The sequence below is a fragment of the Rousettus aegyptiacus genome, unplaced genomic scaffold (genome assembly GCF_014176215.1).
Source record: "Rousettus aegyptiacus isolate mRouAeg1 unplaced genomic scaffold, mRouAeg1.p scaffold_m13_p_2, whole genome shotgun sequence".
In the NCBI taxonomy this organism is placed as follows: domain Eukaryota; kingdom Metazoa; phylum Chordata; class Mammalia; order Chiroptera; family Pteropodidae; genus Rousettus; species Rousettus aegyptiacus.
In genome coordinates this window covers 54378805-54398106 of record NW_023416295.1, presented here as the reverse complement: position 1 = coordinate 54398106, position 19302 = coordinate 54378805, and the positions used below count along the sequence as shown (strand labels likewise).

The 19302-nt window shown below is 32.4% G+C and overlaps 1 protein-coding gene and 1 pseudogene across 6 annotated transcripts in view; one reads left to right on the top strand and one right to left on the bottom strand.

The window, feature by feature from the left end:
* The window catches only part of KCNH7 (potassium voltage-gated channel subfamily H member 7), a 405071-nt gene that overhangs the window by 319694 nt on the left and 66075 nt on the right, over window positions 1-19302 (bottom strand). The gene's annotated exons all lie outside the window — the stretch shown is intronic.
* On the top strand, window positions 15582-15700 carry LOC118614697 (annotated as a pseudogene).

Genomic DNA, 19302 nt, shown 5'->3' with positions numbered 1-19302 from the left:
TGGGTTCCTAGAAGAACAAAATAAATAATATAAAGCAGCATTTAATGTATCTTAATTGCCATCTCCCTATTGTTGAGACTAAGACAACCAAGTTGTCTACATGCCTTCATTCCTTCTATGCTGAACTCCACTGAGGCATAAATTTGGTAGAAGCCGAACACCACTTTCAGTGGGTCTAAGTTAGTCCCAGCCTAATTCCTAGTCTATAATCCCTCTCCACTAGATTACTACTCTGAGAAACCTACTTCTATCTCTGCTTTTGGATATTAAGCCACATCTTGTGCAGGAGCTCAACCTTCCTTGAATTCCCCATACCTGCTAGCATTCAGGCCCTTCTGAAATACAGACGTCCATTTTATTTGGAAGCTTCAGACCTCCTCAGCTCCTGTGTACTCCAGTTCTCATAAATTTACTATTACCCTAATGTTTATTTTTAAATCCTCTTTTTAAAACCAACTCAGCATGGCTTTCCTGCTCTTGGCTCCCTTACCCTCACTCTATACATATCCCAGCATCCTGTCTCAACGGCTATGCTTCAAATTCCTATTAAATGGTTAAGGTCTACTCTCAGCTTATTTTTCCCTAATGCTAACTGTCTACTACTATTTCTGAGTGCTGTCACCATAGATCTTTAGATGCATCATTACCATATTCTGAGACACTTTTACTTTTTCTTGAACATCTTAATTGCCAAATACTTGCATGCTCTCTAATTTTGCCTTGCTCCCTAAGGCATCATGTTTTATTTAGCTGCTATTTAAATTTTTCTTAACTGTATATGCAGCTGCACCAGCGGGGATCTTCCTAGGCTATTGCAGGCAACTGAGATATTGTGCCGCAGGTACTGCACGGAGCCCAGTTGTTAGGTGAGCCTATCTAATTTTCTGATTTTTTCTTTGCTGGCTAGGACTGACACTGAGGGCACCCCAGGCCTGGTCATTGGGAGCACCTCTTTGATATTTTTCCACGTAGATTGGTCTGGCTTCGGGGGGTGGTTAGAGTCTTAGATCCAAAATTATTCTTTCCTTTCCCATTCTACTGTAAGTAATCCGAGGTCAGTAGCCACATCTAAAAATATCATCACTTGGTCATAGCAAAAATAGACACAGCTATAAGGTATGACATATTAGGGTGACAATGCATGGGTACAGAAGGCTGGGGATTAAACTGAGTCCCAGAAGTGCCTATTCATTAAAGCACTGCACGTGGAGAAGATTAACAGTACAGCAAAAACAAATCTAGACAAAGGGACCCAGGCAGTCCATGTCCAAAGCCAGTGTCCCAAGAAACCGCTATGTCAGAAATGTTCCAACAGGTTTTGGCAAGTTAGTACCTGAGGTGAAGGGTGGTTGATTCCAGTTCAGTGGATGATACACAAAAGCAGTGATAATTCAATGACAAATAGTAATATCAAGTCATCATTGCTCAGAGAGACCTATCCCTTTGTGTCAGGATCCCAACCAGGAGCTGAACAGCAGGTGTGTGTATGTCAGGGAGAGGGAATTCAGAGAACATAGAAGCCAAATACTCAGATGAGGCAAAGACTTATTACAAAAAATGGATTTGGAGCTATGTCTCAGTATTAGGCCTTAAGGCAGCTAACAGAGCAGATGAACAGGAGTTAGGAAGCTTTGTGAATGAAAGGCACAGTGATTCCCAAGGCTTTTCTCAGGCACATCAGGCACTGTCACTGTTAGTAGTACAGCTGGACGCCAATCAGCTCCAGATAGAGAGAGTGGGGATGCTGATCTTCCTCCCTGACCACAGGGAAGTGAGTTTGGGTCTGAAGTTACAATTCATGAATACATCCAATTAAAGAGAAAGCCGCAGGATACAGGAAAATTTGTCATAGTCACAAAGGCATAGGATACACAATATGTTATTACAGTCACACCCCTGCTCAACATCTTTCATGATGCCTCAATGAGGATCGAATTTGAAACCTCAAACTGGTATCTTCAGCCTATCAATCATATGGGAAGTCTCAGTCCTCTTGATTCCTGGCCAGGTCTTCAGTAGTGACCTTCCTGCTCCACATCATGGCATCTCATACAGCCCCTCAAACTTTCTACTGTCTTTGCTTCATGACTTTGCACTAGTCCATCATCTTCGATTCCCTTTCCTCTTTCTGTTACCTTCCCAATGCCTGCCATATCATCAAAAATGCTGTAGCTCTTTTGGTCAGGGGCTATTCATAAAGTATTCTTCTGAACTTTCTGGAATTGTTAGTTTGCTATATAAAAGGGATTGAAATCATCTCAAGGAGATGAATTTTTTTCTTACAATTTCTTAGTTCTCTCAAAATCTTAATTCAAAACCTTGCTCATGATATAGTCTTCAGAAATATTTGATGATTGACTAGACACAAGTTAACTTAGACAACTTCAGTGGAGAGGTGTTTGGTATTACACAATGGCATACTGTTATGCTAGCACTATTCATATTAACATGTTATCTTCATATTAAGTCAAAAAATAAAAATTAAAAGCAAAAGCATTTTGTAAAAGGGTTGTTATATATTTTTATATTATTAGATATTAAATAAAGCATTATATTTTTATATTGTTATATTATATGTTGTATATCATATCCTCTATATTATATATTAGATGTTATATAATATATGTTTTATCCATCTATCACTACCAATATTCCCACAGCTAATTGTAATTCCATGTTGCTCAACAGTCTTAATTGAGTTCAGTTTTAAGCTTCAAGTTTTAAGTATGAAAATCTCAACTTTCGTAATCTCTACTGTGCCCTTCTTAAGAAATATAGATAACTAGCAATCCATACCATAAAAAATAATGGTGTTCATATTTATTTAGAGATTTACAAAACACTTTGCATTTCTCAAAGCACTTTCATACTTTAGCTCCCTTTACAAAGTATCCTCCAATTTTTATGAAGCAATGTGAAATATGTATAAGATTTAAAAACTCAGTTTAAAGGTTAAAAAGTCTTGATTTCTTAGAGTTAAGATAATTTATTTTCTTTGAAGCAATCAAGTTGTCTAGGAACAGATTTATGGTTGGAGAGAATGGTTGGATTTATCTTCATGCTCTGTTTTGAAACTATTTTTCTTTTATCGCTTGGGATAATCAATGCTCAAAATGATTATATGAAGAATTCCAAATGTTATCTTTAAGTTCAAGAGGTGACTCCAAGTACAAATTGTGACAGAAGTTCTAAGCCTGAAAGCATACCTCCAGATATTTGTAGTGTAGAGACAGAGTTTCAAGGAAGGAAAGAACCCAGAACTAGGAGTGGTATAAGATCAAGGTGACTTGAAAATGGTTCAAAGCAATGTGTATACTAATAGGGATAGGAGGAATTGGTTTAATTTATCTTTTAACTTTAATTTTGATTCTGTATTTGTTAATGGAATGGTAATAAAATGGGCTTCCTCTTACTTCATTTCTATGTTTTCGTAGGTTATATAAAATTTTCCCCTTGTTTCATTACTAGGTATAAAATAGGAAAACATCTTTCTTGTTTTAAGAAGTTAAATGTTAACCTGAGTCTATTGATTATATACATAGCAGTTTGTATATTTAATCCATTTTGTCATTTATCTATTATTTTCCATATTGCACTTTTTGTATTTCATTCCTTGCTAAGAACGAGATGCTTTATTTTTCTGTTTTTCCTTTTTCCTTTGAGAACTAAAAGTTTTAAACACATTTCTTCAAAGAGACCAGAATAACATTTTAGACAAATTATCTCCAGTTCAACTAAGTACATGATTAAAACAGTACAGGTGTTTCATTTTAGGCCTCATTCCTGTCATTACAGTACATGCTGGTATACCATAACTTGCTACTATGAAAAAGAATAGCATAGAGATTGAGAGACGGTATTCTTGAAATTTATCAAAGCCACATCTGTTGTTTGTGAAATATAGTAATGTTTCTTGCAACAAGAATTAGAGGGATGCTCTCATTAACTCAGGTAGAAGTTTATTCTCAGGTTATGATGTACAGGAGTACGAAAAGTCTCTGAAGTAATGCATTCAGGTTTTAGGTGAACTGAAATGTTATTTACTTTTGGTAATTTGTCATGGGTTCTGATGGCCCAGAAGAAACTCTAGGTATCTGAATATTTGAAGTTCAAATTTTCCTTATCTGATTCTCTCACTAGTTTCTGCTTCTTCCTATTTCACTGATTATTCCTATTAACCTCCATGATTTATGTTTCCCCTCCACCTTTTCTCTTTCTTACTACATCACTATAGGATAGAGTCTGTCATATACATCTCTCTAGCTGGTTACAGGTGGTAATTGCTTGCAAGTAGAATAGGATGGCTAGGGGCCAGGGGTGAGGGCTTTTTTGCATACTATTTAGCATTTTGAATTTTGTACTTTATGTATTTATTTTTAAATTAATATATTAATAATACATTAATATATTGCTATTAATGTTAAACAATAATTAATAGCAACAACATCAATATCAATATTATATATTAAAATGATATTGATAACAATGCTATATTAATAATTGCTCTAAAGAGAGCAATGCCTAAGTGATAACATCATGATTAAAAAGAGGAAAAAGAAGAAAAGAGAAATCTAAGATTTAAAAGGAAAACAAACTAGAGATTATTTTCAAAATCAAAATGATATTATGTAATATGAATGTTAACAAAGGTAAAAAATGGGAAAATAACAACATGCTAATTTACTAACATAAGTAAAACTTGATTAAGAACTGGAACCAGAGCTCAGACTCATTGACTGGAATACCATTCTTATCATATTTCTGGTATTAAAAATTAGAGTATGCAGAATGTTTTAATGCAGTGGCTCTGTGAGCCAACGGACATTACTACAGGTCACAAGTTCTGTAGTCTAGAGCAAGTTAATAATAATGACAACAAAAATAAAATTTAAAAAGACTAACTATAAAACAGGCCTTAGAATCTATAGTATGACACTCTAGAATGTCAGTGCCTGGGCCATTCATAAAAACCTCACTCATAAAACAAGAATTAGACATATCATCATAAATTGCATCTAAAGAGAAATAACATATTTTATAACATTTTCTATATATATATTAGTGGGTAAGAAGGATGATCCACTGTCACAAAATTATATAATAAACACATTCATCTTAGCTCTGGTAAAATGAATTTATTTCAAGATATTTTACAGACACAAGGAAGAACCCTTTTCCATTTCAAATGCCACATAATGCTGGGGTTTATCATATGCCTAAAATATCAATGACCTAGAATCATTAGGGAGCTAGAGCTATGAAAGGAGAAACAAAACAGAATTCATCCCTACAAACACAGACATTTGTCAGATTATGAAAAAATGGACAAACCCACCTGACTACTGGTACCCCAAATCACAGAGGATTTAAAAGGTCATAAATGTCTCCTTTAGTAAATGCATTATAAATAATCCCAAAATACAAATTGTGAAGAAACATGGTTTAATTTTTATTGTATTAAACAAATAATTTTTAAAAATATTCTCTCTAAGATACAACCTGATATTACAACCTAAGATTAAGCAACAGTCTCTTTCTTCCCCCATGATTCTGGTATTTTCCTTTGTTGTCTGTGTAATTAAGTTCTTCCCAGGCAAACAAGCTTCCTACTAGGAAGGTATTTCCAATTCCTCCTAGCTTTAATAATCACATTCTCACTAGCTCTATCCCGACAATTTTAATTCTACGCATATAGTTATATTCTAATTTTCGGAACTTTTAATTGCCACAATAATTTGTGATTCCAGAAACAAAACTAGTGTGGCAGTCTGCTGATATTTAAAACCCACTTAACTACTACTCATCGGTTTTTACCTATCTATTTTTTTGATATTCAGGTAGCCAGATGCTCAAAGATGTTTTGTCTCTGGAAGACATTAAAACATTGAAATTTGAGAATAATCCTGTATGACTCCTTGACTTTATATGAACTTGCTCAGTAGAGCTTCTAGACTTTTTATAGACAGACATGCCATATAAGGGTCTTGTCAACAATCAAAATATGAAGCGATAAGATAATCATTTGCCAATTCGATTCCAACTCTGCCTCAAGCTTTATTTACCTTAACATAGCTCACTTACTTTTTCTCCACCCCTGTATTTGATCTACCTTTTATAACTGCAGTTCAACAAAAAAAGTGTCACTACCTAAAAGCTTTTTACTAACAAGCCCATTATTTCAAGTGAATAAATGACCAAGACTATTAGATGGACTATCTAGGAAGTAACATAGGTTAAATCCCCTAATCAAGATTTTCTTTTAGTTTGAATATAAGAATTTTACCAAGTAATTTCAATAAAAAGTCACCTTAAGCAAGAAAACTTATAACTTCTATTACCTTACCAGAATATTCCTTGAAAAAGTAATATTTCCCACAGAAGATATTTTCTAATAGGACTAATTGGATATTAACCTTAGTAGAATTCGATATTATATAACAGAATACCACTTCTTACTTCTGAAGTATGCATTTTTAATCACAATTCAAGAAGACTAAACAAAAAATAGGTAATAAGTACCATCAGTTACACTAAGCATGCACTACATAAAACATCATTACAACTGTCACTCAGTTTTTTCTTCTTTAAAAACAAAAAGCTTTCTGCTTATATATTTCTTTATTTATATAAAAAAGGCATTAAAAAGCACTTAAGTGTGTTGTCATTTTTTTTTCTTATAAGCCAAAGTCTGCTGCCTCCCAGCTCAGTTAACCCACTGATACTTAGAGCTGATATAACTTTATAAAGATTGTTTTTACATACATAGAATTTGCAAAATGAACCTCATGAGCTTGCTGTATTATAAGGTAAAGGGTTGAATTTTACTGTATCTGGATATCTTTTTTTTTAAAGTACATAATAATTATTTCCCTTTAACCTTTTTTCTATGATATTTTAATTTTCATCTTTTCAAGCTAGTATTATAATATAAATATAGAAATCGTTACTAGAAAATAGGTTTAGTAGTTACAAAACTCTCAGTAATTTTGCATTTCAGCTAAATCATTTGCAATAATATTACAGTAAGATTTATAGTCTTCAAATAGTAACTTGTCATCTTAACTTATAAAAAGATGACATGTTATGAATGTTAATATATAAAAAGGAATTGGAGTTAGAGGTCACGAAGTACTTTTCTCTTGAAAATATTTATAGTGAATCTGGCTTCATTTCCTGTGGGTTCTTATCCCTTGAGGATTCCTTTGAGATCTACGTTTAAATGAACCAGAAAACTTAAACTCAGAACTCATCTTACATTGCCAAACTTTACATACTTTCTGCTTGAAATAAATCAAAATTGAAATTCAGCCAAGATTTGTTCAAAACTCCTATTTCATGAAATCAAGTTCCTGAAATTTCAATAAAACTTGCTATAAACCTAAAGTAAGTATGTAAATAAAAAGTCAGGTAAAATATCAATAAATGCACAAAGTAAAAATGGATTAATCTATTGATAAATCATATTTGCTCATCATAATTTCTACAGATTACATATAGAATAGATAAGTAGCATAAAATATTTAAAAGACAATATTTTAAATATTAAAAACTTAAAGTTACCTACGAAGCGTCTCAAAATAGTTGGGACAGAATTAAAAAAATATAAAACCAAAGTAAAGACTCTTCTTGATCTGTCTTGGATTACCATGAAGTTCAAAATAACTTGTCGTCAGCCATTAATTAAAAATTTAGGGTATTCTATCTATATGGAAGTGATAATAAAGCCAAAGTAGCAAAAAGCAGTATAAAAATTATTAATAATTTTGTTTGGATGAAGATATGAAAACTGCCTGTAAAAGTATTCTTAATGCATTTATTTTCAGAGTTTTATATTTTAACTCCAGAACGTAGCTGAATGAGTATTCTATTGCACGGAGGAGTAGCTAGATGGTGTGATAAGAAAAAAGTTTTAAAAATAAGGTAGCAAAAATGCCATCTGGTGCGAACAGCAATTGAATGAGTAAGGAAACTGTGAATCTTAAAAAAAAAAGAAAAAGAAAAAAAAAGAAAAAAAAAGCTTTTTTTAAATGAGGGTTAGAGTCTGAGAATTTAACAGCAATGAGTTAAAAATAATAAAAGAAACCATCAAGGTCTCTGATCTATTAGCACTGACACGGACAAAAGCCAATATCTGAGTTCCTGGGAATTATTCCCAAGAGTTTTCAAAAGCAGGTATATATTCTTTACTTTTCATGGATGAGAACAAAGTGCTTGTGTTTTTATTGCTTTTTGTTGATATATTTAAAAAGTATTGTTTGTACATTCTAGCTTGGTGTTGGTTGAGCAGCTGGGATTTTGTGGAGTGACAGCAAATGTGTGGGCAGAACTGAACTCAATATCCTACCGAGTAGGCTAGTTCAAGATGGTAGGGTGGCTTGCTAATTGAAATTGTTCTACCAGTTGAACTGAATTTAAACACTTCTCACAAAACAGAGCATACTGGGATGATGAAGAGCTATCAAACTAACCAGTAGTTTGATGTTTAGAATTTCTAGCGTATAATTGGATTCTTGATTTTCAAATGCACTTGCTATTCATATAATTTATTTTTTGAAAGGGGTAATGTTTTATATCATGACCTAGTGACTCTTAAGAGTTACTTACAGTACTTAAAGTGGCTCAGAAAAAGGGTGATGTAATTTATATCATGTGTCTATCTTCCCTCTAAACACTCATTATGATTTTTCATTCTTATCTTTCTTGACGGCTCTATAATTTAAAGATACTGTAGTTGGAGTGTTTGCCTGGGAGTCAAAGCAAATAGTGGTACTTGAAATGATAATTTTTAGATATTAATAAAAAAAAATTTCCTGTTAAAAGTTTTTAAAATGCACTAAGCTTGGTCTGTGTGGACTCGCATGAAAGAAATGCAAATGCTCTTGTGGCTTTATTTCGTAACCCTCAGGAAAACCCTGTGGGACAACACTGCACAGAACACATTACAGGATGCCTCAGACCACAGAGTTCTGTTATGTGTCTTAAGTGTCATCAGTGTAGTTTTTAAATTCCATATGCTCCCCAGCAATATTCAGATTGAATTTTTCAGCTAGAATAATATAATCTTTTTGCTGAGATAAGATATACTAGGTTTTTATGCCCTTCTCCAGATTAATTTAACTCCTCATTTTGCATCTTAGTTGAACTGCTGAGTGGACAATCAGATTATGTACATGTGAAATATTGAATACTTATATCAAGGTGTTGATGATCTAAGGAAAATAGACTTTTCATGTACGATGGTGTCTAGAAGTTAATAGTTTCAATGATTTACCCGATCTGGCTAGCTAGGCAGTCGTCCTCTTCCTTTCTCATAAGTCTGCATTTTTCTTTCCAAAGTTGATCTTGACAGAGTAGAATCCCTCTCTGATACTAGTATACAAGTGGCTGCACTCTTTACCCAATAACTTTCAAAAGACTCATAAAAATTATAGTGATATTACTATGAGAAAAGGCGATATGGCACTAATAAAGCAACAAAGCAATTCTTAACAACGTTAATAGGTATCTATTTAAACTTTATCTTCTTTTTTTTTTCTTTCCTTCTTCCTTTTTTCTTCTTGTACTAGATACCTACCCAATTTGGATTTCTGAAACACATTGCACTGAGAACTAAGGGGCACAGAAATGGGACACAATGCAGAAGACGAATACTATTCATTCAACACCTGTTTCTGGAGTATGTATTATGTATAGACGCTCCTCTAGTTTCATAGAATATATTAGTGAACAAAATAAACAAAAATATCTGCCCTTGTTAATAGATACCTATTAACAATAAACAACATAATAAAATTAATATATAAGTAAATTTTACAGTATGTGTTGTGAAATGTGACAAGTAATGTGTAAAACATCTAGCAGGTTAAAGGTTTCAGGAATCTGGGGATGGAAACTGTGAGGAGAAGGATGAGTAGCAAAGAGCAATTTTAAACAGTAAGCCTGTTTAAAAAGCTGAAATTTGTGCAGATGTGAAGGCATTAAAACCAATCCTTGAATTAGAAGATCTCCAAGACACTTGAATTATATAATTGAGCAGGAAGTACACAGATAGACTAACCATGACAGAAAGTACCAAAAAGCAATACATCTCAAAAAACAAATTAAAAGAACATAGTAGATCTCTGTGGGTATTGAAGGAATGCACAGCACAGAAATGATTAAAGTTTAATGATGATAGGAAGGATTGAATGAAGGGAAGATAACTTTTCTGCTGAGAGTGAAGTGAAGTTTAAAGGTAGAAATAAATGCTGTGATAGGAATGAGTAAATCTTTTTAATGAGTAAACTTTATTTTATCCTACTGATGACCTAGAAAGACCTTCGAAATGGGCCTTCTCTGCTTTCAAACATGAAACATACCCAGCGGACCTACATGAGCTTAGGAAGGTTCTTCAGTTTAATTAAAATAAATGGCAAACCTGCTTTCAACCCATTGACATAAAGGAGTAAAAGATGAAAACTTTAAAAATTATTAATGGCAGCAAATCAAGATTTGCAGAGTCAGGGAGTCAACAGAACACACCAGGGCATTGGTCTCAAGGCAGCAGTGCTGCAGGAAGAAGGCGACAATAGGAGAGGATACAAAGACAGGACCACAAGCATTGCTGTGTTCTGGATGGAAATACAGAGAGAGCAGAGAATGTCTTTGAACATAACTTTTAATCTCACAAAGGAAAAAGTATACATATCATTCGATCAAGCAAAGAATGCTTGATAAACTTCAGTTTATGCAGTAAAAGAAGACAATAATTCTTGACAGGCTTAAAAATAAAATGTTGTTAGTATTTAAAGACGTAAAAACTTTCATTTCATAATTTGTGCTCAATATTTGAATTTTTATAGCTTGAGCTCTGAAGCTACTTGCAGAGCATAACTTTGCCCATTTGGGCTCTGGAACTACCTGCGGAGCCAGCAACCGTCTCTGCTGACTGTTGCATCGTTGTTAATACTCCCTGTGCTATGATTGTGTGATCAAAGACAGCCTTTTTGTACTACAAGCCAGGCCTGAAACTAGGACCTGATAAATGCTTAATCATATATTGTTCTCACCTCACAATCCTATTTCCTTGATCACTGAGTCAGCAACCATTCAAAGTCCAGTTGCCCTCACCAATTAGAAGACAAATAATGTTAAGTTTATGTTCTTGTTTCTTCTAGCAACCCATCTCTTCGATCAACAGTTCTTTGCAACTTTTGCCTTTATAAACCCTGCCCTATTCCCTTCACTTTACAAAGTATTATCGGTTCATACCGAAGGCTATTTCCCAATTTGCAAATCATTATCTGATTAAATCCTAAATTTATTTTTAAAAAGATATCTCTGAAATTTTGTTTACATCTTGGATAAATTTCATGCTAGAATGAATACAGTGGTTATAGAATTCAGAAAATTAATATAATCCTTAATGTCTATGCAGAAGAATTAATATAATTATAAAATGTTTTCCAGGTTGAGATTATATTTAGCGAATGAACTTGTATGATATATCTAGACTAGAGATAATTTAGAGGGATAATTAAATAAGTACATTAAACCCCTTATACAAGTTTAAAGATAGGTTAACAGATATATTTAACATTGTCACACAGTTTGACTTGCATAATTTTTATCAGCATTTAAATTTTGTTTGGATTATGTTTTGAAGGGTATATAAAAGAATGTGTCACCTTTGAATTATTTTTGCTCAAGTTCCAACACATGGAAACAACAAGAAAAAAAAGTTATGCCTCTCAATATTTTTGTGGAAGACATGCGAAATCTCATTTTCAATGAGATTCTTTCTTTCATGCTATAATAAATATGTATTTTTAAATTTTCATTTAAAAAATTTAACTGAATTATTTTTGCTTCTTTGTTTGTTTGTTTGAACTTGCCAAGAATTAATTTCCTTATATTCAACTACCAGGCCAAGTTAAAATCAAAAAACAAACAAACAAAAAAAACAAAGCAACAACAGCATCACCAATGAATTATTTTCTATGATGATTCATCCTCCAAGACTCTTCTACTACAAGCATGATATGGTCTCAGAACAGGAGTCCATTGATGTGATCCTCTGGCCCTCCTGATTTCTAAATGTCATGTGTTGCTTATCCTATGTAACATTATATTTAACCTTCTTCTTAAGAGGAAGGCATTCATGATTTCCAAATAACAAATTAAAATGGAAATGGAAATTTTTGATACCCTTTCCACAGCTAAGCTATTTTCCACCAACATAGTATATTATCATTTTATGTTCTGCAAGGAGAATGACGTATAAAAGAGGTAAGCAAAATAGAGAAGTAATTTACTTTTTTTCTATTTATATTAAATCCCAGCAGATTAGCTTTTCTTCTGCTGTCATTATTGCCATAATTTATATTTCTACTTGTCAGTCAGACTTGTTTTATTTAACTGATCATTATATTCACCTAAGATGGAGGCCGACTGTGTCTCCATTATTAAAATATTACCTCAAAAATATTAAAAGAAATGCATTTCTATAACCAATTGAATTTTCAGCAGAAACTATATTTTTCAATGCTAAATTAAAATGAAAAATATCACTTAAGGACTAACCAAGCAATGTCTAACTACACATATTTATGGAGAACACAGAGAAGAATTTTCAAGAATAAAATACAACTCTTTTTTCCAAGTATTTATTTGCTAGTTTTCTAGTGTATACCTTGCATTAAAAAAAAAAAAGCCAGTTAATGTCCTATATATCTTCGTCTAATGGTTTTTCGTTATCATTGTTTAAATAAGTCATTTTTCAGCTGAAAATCTAGAGTTAAAATAGCTATGCAGAAGTTTCCTAAATAATTCCTGTGTTTAGGCAGGATTAGATTTTGAAATTACCCAGGGATTTTATCTGTGATAGGGGAGTCCATTCAGTTAGAAGGGAAAAAAATTCACCAAATGGCATTAAAAATTTCTTTATCTCTGTTACTGTTGGGGTCCAGAGCAGGCAACTCCAAAATATCACACAATGGCATATTATTTTGAATTGAAATCACTTGAGAAGCAGCAAGAATAGGAAGAGCTCTCTGACTCTGTCTCTCTAAATTCTGGAAATGAAATAAATCTTACATGGAATGTGTCCTATCTACTATAAAAGGGCTAACAGGCAATCAGATGAACAGAGACAGCCTTATAGCCAGAGATAGAGAACCTAGGGCTAAAAAGCCTGTGTAAACAAATCCTTGTTAATTTTACTAATTTACTGCATTAAGCCTATATTCTATTTAAATTCCTTACTAACTACATACACCAACAACCATGCTCTTTTGTCCTGTCAATTTCTCACAAATTTATTGTTTCTTTGTTTAAAAAGCATAAAGAGGTTTCTGTTTCAATCATTTCTTTGAGCCTCATTTTATGATCTGAGCATCATATCATGACCTACTGTGTGCTTGTATTGTTTTTCTCCTACAACTAGTCTTGTGTGAATTTTATTTTTATTGTCTAGCTATAAGAACTAAAGATTAGTGAAGTGAATTCTTCCTCACCTTGACATTACAAATGATATTATAGTTTCATATCAACAACAATGTTGTAAATATCCCAACCTATTACACTCATCACCCTTGGTCTTCTTATTTAATATGTTATTAAAGAAAAATATTTATGTATAATAAATTTCATATTTTTAAAACCATCTAAATAATAAGATAATAATAATTTTCTCTGAGGTTCTTTCTTTTTTTTTCTTTTTCTTTTTTTTTAATTTGAAGCATTATTTCAAGTTGGATTATATAGACTTCACCATAATGTTAAAGGGGCACATAGCACAATGGAAGATTAAGAAATTCTGACTAATATAGACCATTCTAGTTTGATTTATAAAAAAAAATTCTTTTAAATTGATCAAAAATACATTTAATCATTAAAGGATTGCCTTAAATTTTATAAATTCATATAGTTAAGATCTGATCTTTGTTTCTCTCTTCCTTCTTTGTTCATTATGAGGATGCATAACATGTGTTGTTGAGAGATGTTCTACCATTTGTTCTCTGCATCATATCAAACATTTTATACATATATGTTTATATATGTTTTATATATATATGTGTGCGTGTGTGTGTGTGTATGTATGTATATATGTTTAGTTTGGCCTGCTTTGATGTGACAAATGTGTACATACGGTTTCCTTCAATACAGTTTTCTTTCATAGTTATTTACTATATTTGAAATGTACCTTATAATTTCACAGATGTCCATAAAAACAGATTAGGAAGTATGATTCAAACTATGCCATGAAGATGCTCCTTCCCTAAAATCTGAATCATGAGCAAAGGAGCAAAGAGACTGAAAATGTTGAATTTTCTAGTCTATCCAAATAGGTGTTAGTGAATTCGACTTTGGGTTGAGTTGGCAAGACTATAATATTATTTCAGTAAATTTCTTTTCATTTATGTTAGTTGGAATCAATTCTTTTGAAACTCAAAACTAACTCTATAATCTCTCAGTTGGCATCCTAGAGGAATTGCTGCAGATGGGACTATTCCATTTTATCATTTTTAAATTAGTTTGAAAAAGCTGCTCACTTTTCTTTGCTAATAAGATTTCCTGTATGAATGACTTGAGTTTAAGAGTTTTCTCATTCTTGTTAGGCTTCTCTTTTTATTCCCTCTTCCTCACTAACAGTTTAACAGACTCATAGCTGGTACATAGTTAAGTTGTAAAAGTCCTATTTGCAGAGTGAAGGGGAGCAGGGTTTGTCACTCAAAAATATGCCTCTTTGGCATAAGTATTATATTAAGCTGGTTATTTTTAAGAAACTGCAGTCAATGGAAAAGCTCTGAAAACAGTGGAATGTACTCTTTTATAATAAAAATTTCCATTTATAAGGGAAACCTCCCTTTGTTTCTCCCTTACATTTCTCCCTCTCTGTACCTGGATGACTCAATCTCTAGAAATTTATTAAGGAAGAAAGCATAGACTTAAACTGCATAAGAACTTTACCCTTGTTTACTGTGCTTTGGCTGACAACATCCCAAATTGACTCCCCTTACTCCCTGTATCTTCTTTTGTCTTCAGCTGGAGATGGTATTTAACGTGGTGGCTTGGGCCATTACGGGAAGTTACTATTCAGTTTTCCTGGGTCTCTCTCATGTATACGGTAGATTTGCATGTTATTAACCATCTGGTTGTTTTGTTTGTTTGTTTGTTTGTTTTGTCTTTCGTTTTTGTTTTTGTTTTGTTAATTTGTCTTTTATTACAGTGGAGGGTGTCAGTAAAAAACTTAACAGGGTAGAGAAAAAAATATTTTTTCTTTCCCACAAGAATAATAGCTTATGAGTTAATCACTTATATTTTCCTCGTGAATTTCAACTTAGCTTGAATACTATATTAAATAACATTACTTGCTCTTACTATATATAATGTATATAAAAGCATTTTCAACAGGATAAGACACTAATATAAGAGGATAATATTAATAATTTATTTAATTATTAAATGACAATGATATTTATTATTTCCCTACAATACCCTTAGAAATAGCCTTTCATTTCTCAGAGTGCATAACAAAAACCAGCATAATGATTGTCATAATAATAAAAGGTGAATTCAAGAAGGTAAAAATTAAAAACAGAATTTACGGTCATGCCACCCTGAACATGCCTGATCCCGTCTGATCTCAGAAGCTAAGGAGGGTCAGGCCTGGTTAGTACTTGAATGGGAGACCACCTAGAAACACCAGGTGCCATAGGTGTTAAAAAATGAAAAATAAAAACAGAGATGGAAAAGAGGAAATTGTTGCAATAGACCAAGTGAAATAAGTCTTAAAGTGGATGCAAGTAGTAAAAAAGAGAAAAGACAAAAAAGGAAAAGAGAAGGAAAAGAGACATTTCAGAGAGTGAATCAACAACTTTGGCAATGGGTTTCATAAGAAAAGGTGGAGAGGGTATGGAAAGTATTTTTAAAAATTAAGAGTTCTAGCAAAAATGAAATTAATGGATAGAAAAGAGAAAGGCTTAGGAGAAAATGGTTAAAATAATTAGGGCAAAATTCGCCAAGAAAAGAGATTGAGGTGCTAGCAAGCTTTCCATGTAGAGATATCCAAGTAACAGGTAAGAGATCAGGGATGGTTATATCAAATGATAAATTATATAACAGATGTAATTGTTGAAATGATGAGATCAGAAAAGTCAGTTCAGAGACAGAATCTTAACATTTTTTCATTTATTTTTACTTTTATTTTTAAGAGTTTAGGAGAGTTAAAAGAGGAATAGACAAAGAACAGCTGAAAAAGGACATTATGAAAAGATATTCAGAACAGTCAAGCCAAGAGAATATAAATCATTCAAATCCAAATGAATAAAATGCAAAGAAAAAACTGAAGCTATGAAGAAGTCATTGGATTCGACCCTTAGTAAGCTTTTGGAAATTTGGAAAAGCAGCTTGGTAGAGTGCTAAGAACAGGAGTCACTTTGCAAGGAATTCATTTTGGCCCAAAATAAACATGAATTTCCTAGCTATTAAGTTCTACATTGGGCAATCTGCTCCACTGCACATCCAATGACTGGCTGTCTAAACAGAAATATGAGATTTCTTACTGTACAACATTCTTCCTTTTCATGTTTAACATTCTTTGTCATTATTTCTTCTCTAGAAAAAAGAGCAATGGAATTAAAATTTTTTCCAAGAGAATCTATTTTCTTTTGAACAGAAGACATTTCCTATATGGTTAATGTTTAAATATGCAGTTATTACATAATAAAAAAATTACCAGTCTGCTTTATTTAATGTAATTTGATGCAGTTTTTCTCAGGAGTGTTTAGCTAGAATCCTTGCATGATGCTGTGTGAATGTAGATTTTAATGTAAAGATAATTGCAATGAACAGTTCCCAGGTGAAGGAACTATAGTATATCTACCTTAAGATGTAGTGACAGAAATTTCAATCTACTTAGACACATCCAAACAAACATTATCATTTTATTATTGACTTACAAAAATTTTTATCATACTATTATGTTATGATATGAAATACTAGTCATGCAATGTAATCAACTTGGTTTAGGGGAATTAACATCATCAGCATATACTTGGTAAATCTAAATGATAATCTTTAAAAACATTTAGAATTAGTTTGTACTATGATCAGAGCAGTTGTCCTACATATAGCTGCTTTATTATTGCTGAATTAAGTAAATTAAGATCCTAGTAGTAACAAAATACTAAGTTAAGAGAAGTAGTTAAGAGAAGCAAGTAACATTTTTAAATTCAATGTTTCACATTTAATTTTAAGGAATAAGTTCTATTGTAATTATGTTGACTAAAGAATTCCGAGTTTTCATAAGTTAATCATCATAAATGAGTTATAAAATAAGCATAAAAAGAAATACTTATTTTGTTATTTGATAGACTTCAAGATTGATACTATTTTGTATATCTTTCAAAATAAATCAAAATTTCAACAGTATGAACTAAATGAGAAGCCAATCTGATTTATATAAACAACCACATGAGATAGAATAAGTTATCAAAGTTCCAATTTTAATAAAAGTCATAGCTTTGGATGTAAACTATGTGAGAACAATGGCCTTGCCTCTTTGTTTGTTGCTGTCACAATATCTAGGACAAATCCTGGCATATATTAGACACTCAATAAATACTACTGTTGAAGTAACACTTCTCCCACTTCAGTCTCCTTTCTGTAACATCAGAGGAAAATTTCCTCTCTGTTACTTTCTGTTGAAATTGTTAAAACTAAATCAAAACACTCAGAGGACTTGTTTTAAAGAACAATTTAATTTATATATAGGATGTTTTTAAGATGAGATTTGCTCTTAGATAATGCAAATTCAAAAACAAACATCGACCAGTCTTTTAGGTAAATAATCACAACATTTAAAAAGTCCAAGTTAGTCATCAATACATAACCAGTAGTAAAATTTGGTCCTGTTTATACTTCACCGTGGAATTTATTTTTCACCATTTGGGAAAGTATAAGGAAAAACATCTCTTGGTTTAAGAATATTTTTCTCTGTTTAATTTTAGCTGCATATTTTTCATTTTTAGATTATTATTTTTCATTTGAATCTGTAAAGCTGTTAGAAAATGTGGAATAAATTACTGAGGTAATCATCTGCTGTTTTACCATTTCCTTCTGGTGCCAGCTAAATTTAAAATGGGAATATCAGTGTTTAGAGATTTAAATGTTAGGCATGATTGAAATAGTATTTGAAAGAAAAGCTCCCAAACCTCAACATGTATTGAAAAGGCAGCTAATTTTAATGATTACCCTTCATGTTCTCCAATTAGACTATTTAATGCAACCCTCCCTTTCTAAAAGTGTAGTTTCAGACAGACTACTGACAAAATGATATAGCTTTATTGCTAGAATTTAAATCTGGCAAGAAATACAAAACAAAATGATATCCCCTGAAATGACTATAGAGTTAGCCACACCCCACTCCTTCTGGAAATGTATATTCCTAGAAGCTTTTGACCACAAAGGTATCTAAGTTACCACAATTTCTAATTAATGGAACTGTAATGAAGAGGCAATTATTTTGTCAGTGCTCACAAACATGTTATAAAAATTATGTCAAAAGATTTTTCTCCACTGTGTCCTGGGAGCACATATCAGACCCTAGATTTCTCACAAGGATATGCATTACTAAAACAAGTTAAATAGCAGCCAAAGAACATGTTTCTTGGGGGCGACTGTCAAGTTATAGAGTTTCTCCAATAATTTAGCACTCATCAGACACACTGCCATTGAGCGCTATGTTTTCATTCAACCATTCCGTCCATGAGAGTTTGTATCATGCGCTACTGACATGTCCATATTGTCAATGAGTTCACTATACTTGGGTAGACCAAAGCTAGAGTCAGGTTCAATGAGTAAAACTAGAAGTTTTATATACAGATCTCGTTTGTTAACTACAGAAGAAAAGGACAATAATCTATTCTTTCTCTACTATTTCCATGAGACACATTGAGCTTGGAACATAGTAAGAGCTTAGAATATATTTGTTGAATAAACAAATGAATGGGTATTCTAGAAAACATGGGACATACACCTTAAGGTAAGGGAAAGTCAGGAAAATCAAGCAAATTCTTGTGAGATTTAAATTCTTGCAATAAAGGTATCTCGTTTCATCAGTAGTGAGATTATGACTGCACTTTTATACCTAGAAGGGTAGACAGCCTGAGCTCCTGGGCAGGCATTAAATATTGGGCAGGCTCTAGGATAAGTAGCAAGGTTATGTTGGTATTGAAATGTATGTTGTTAAGTCAAACTGAAAAAAATATATTTTTGATATAAAGAGCAGGCCAAAAATATTTTAAAATATTGAAGAAATAC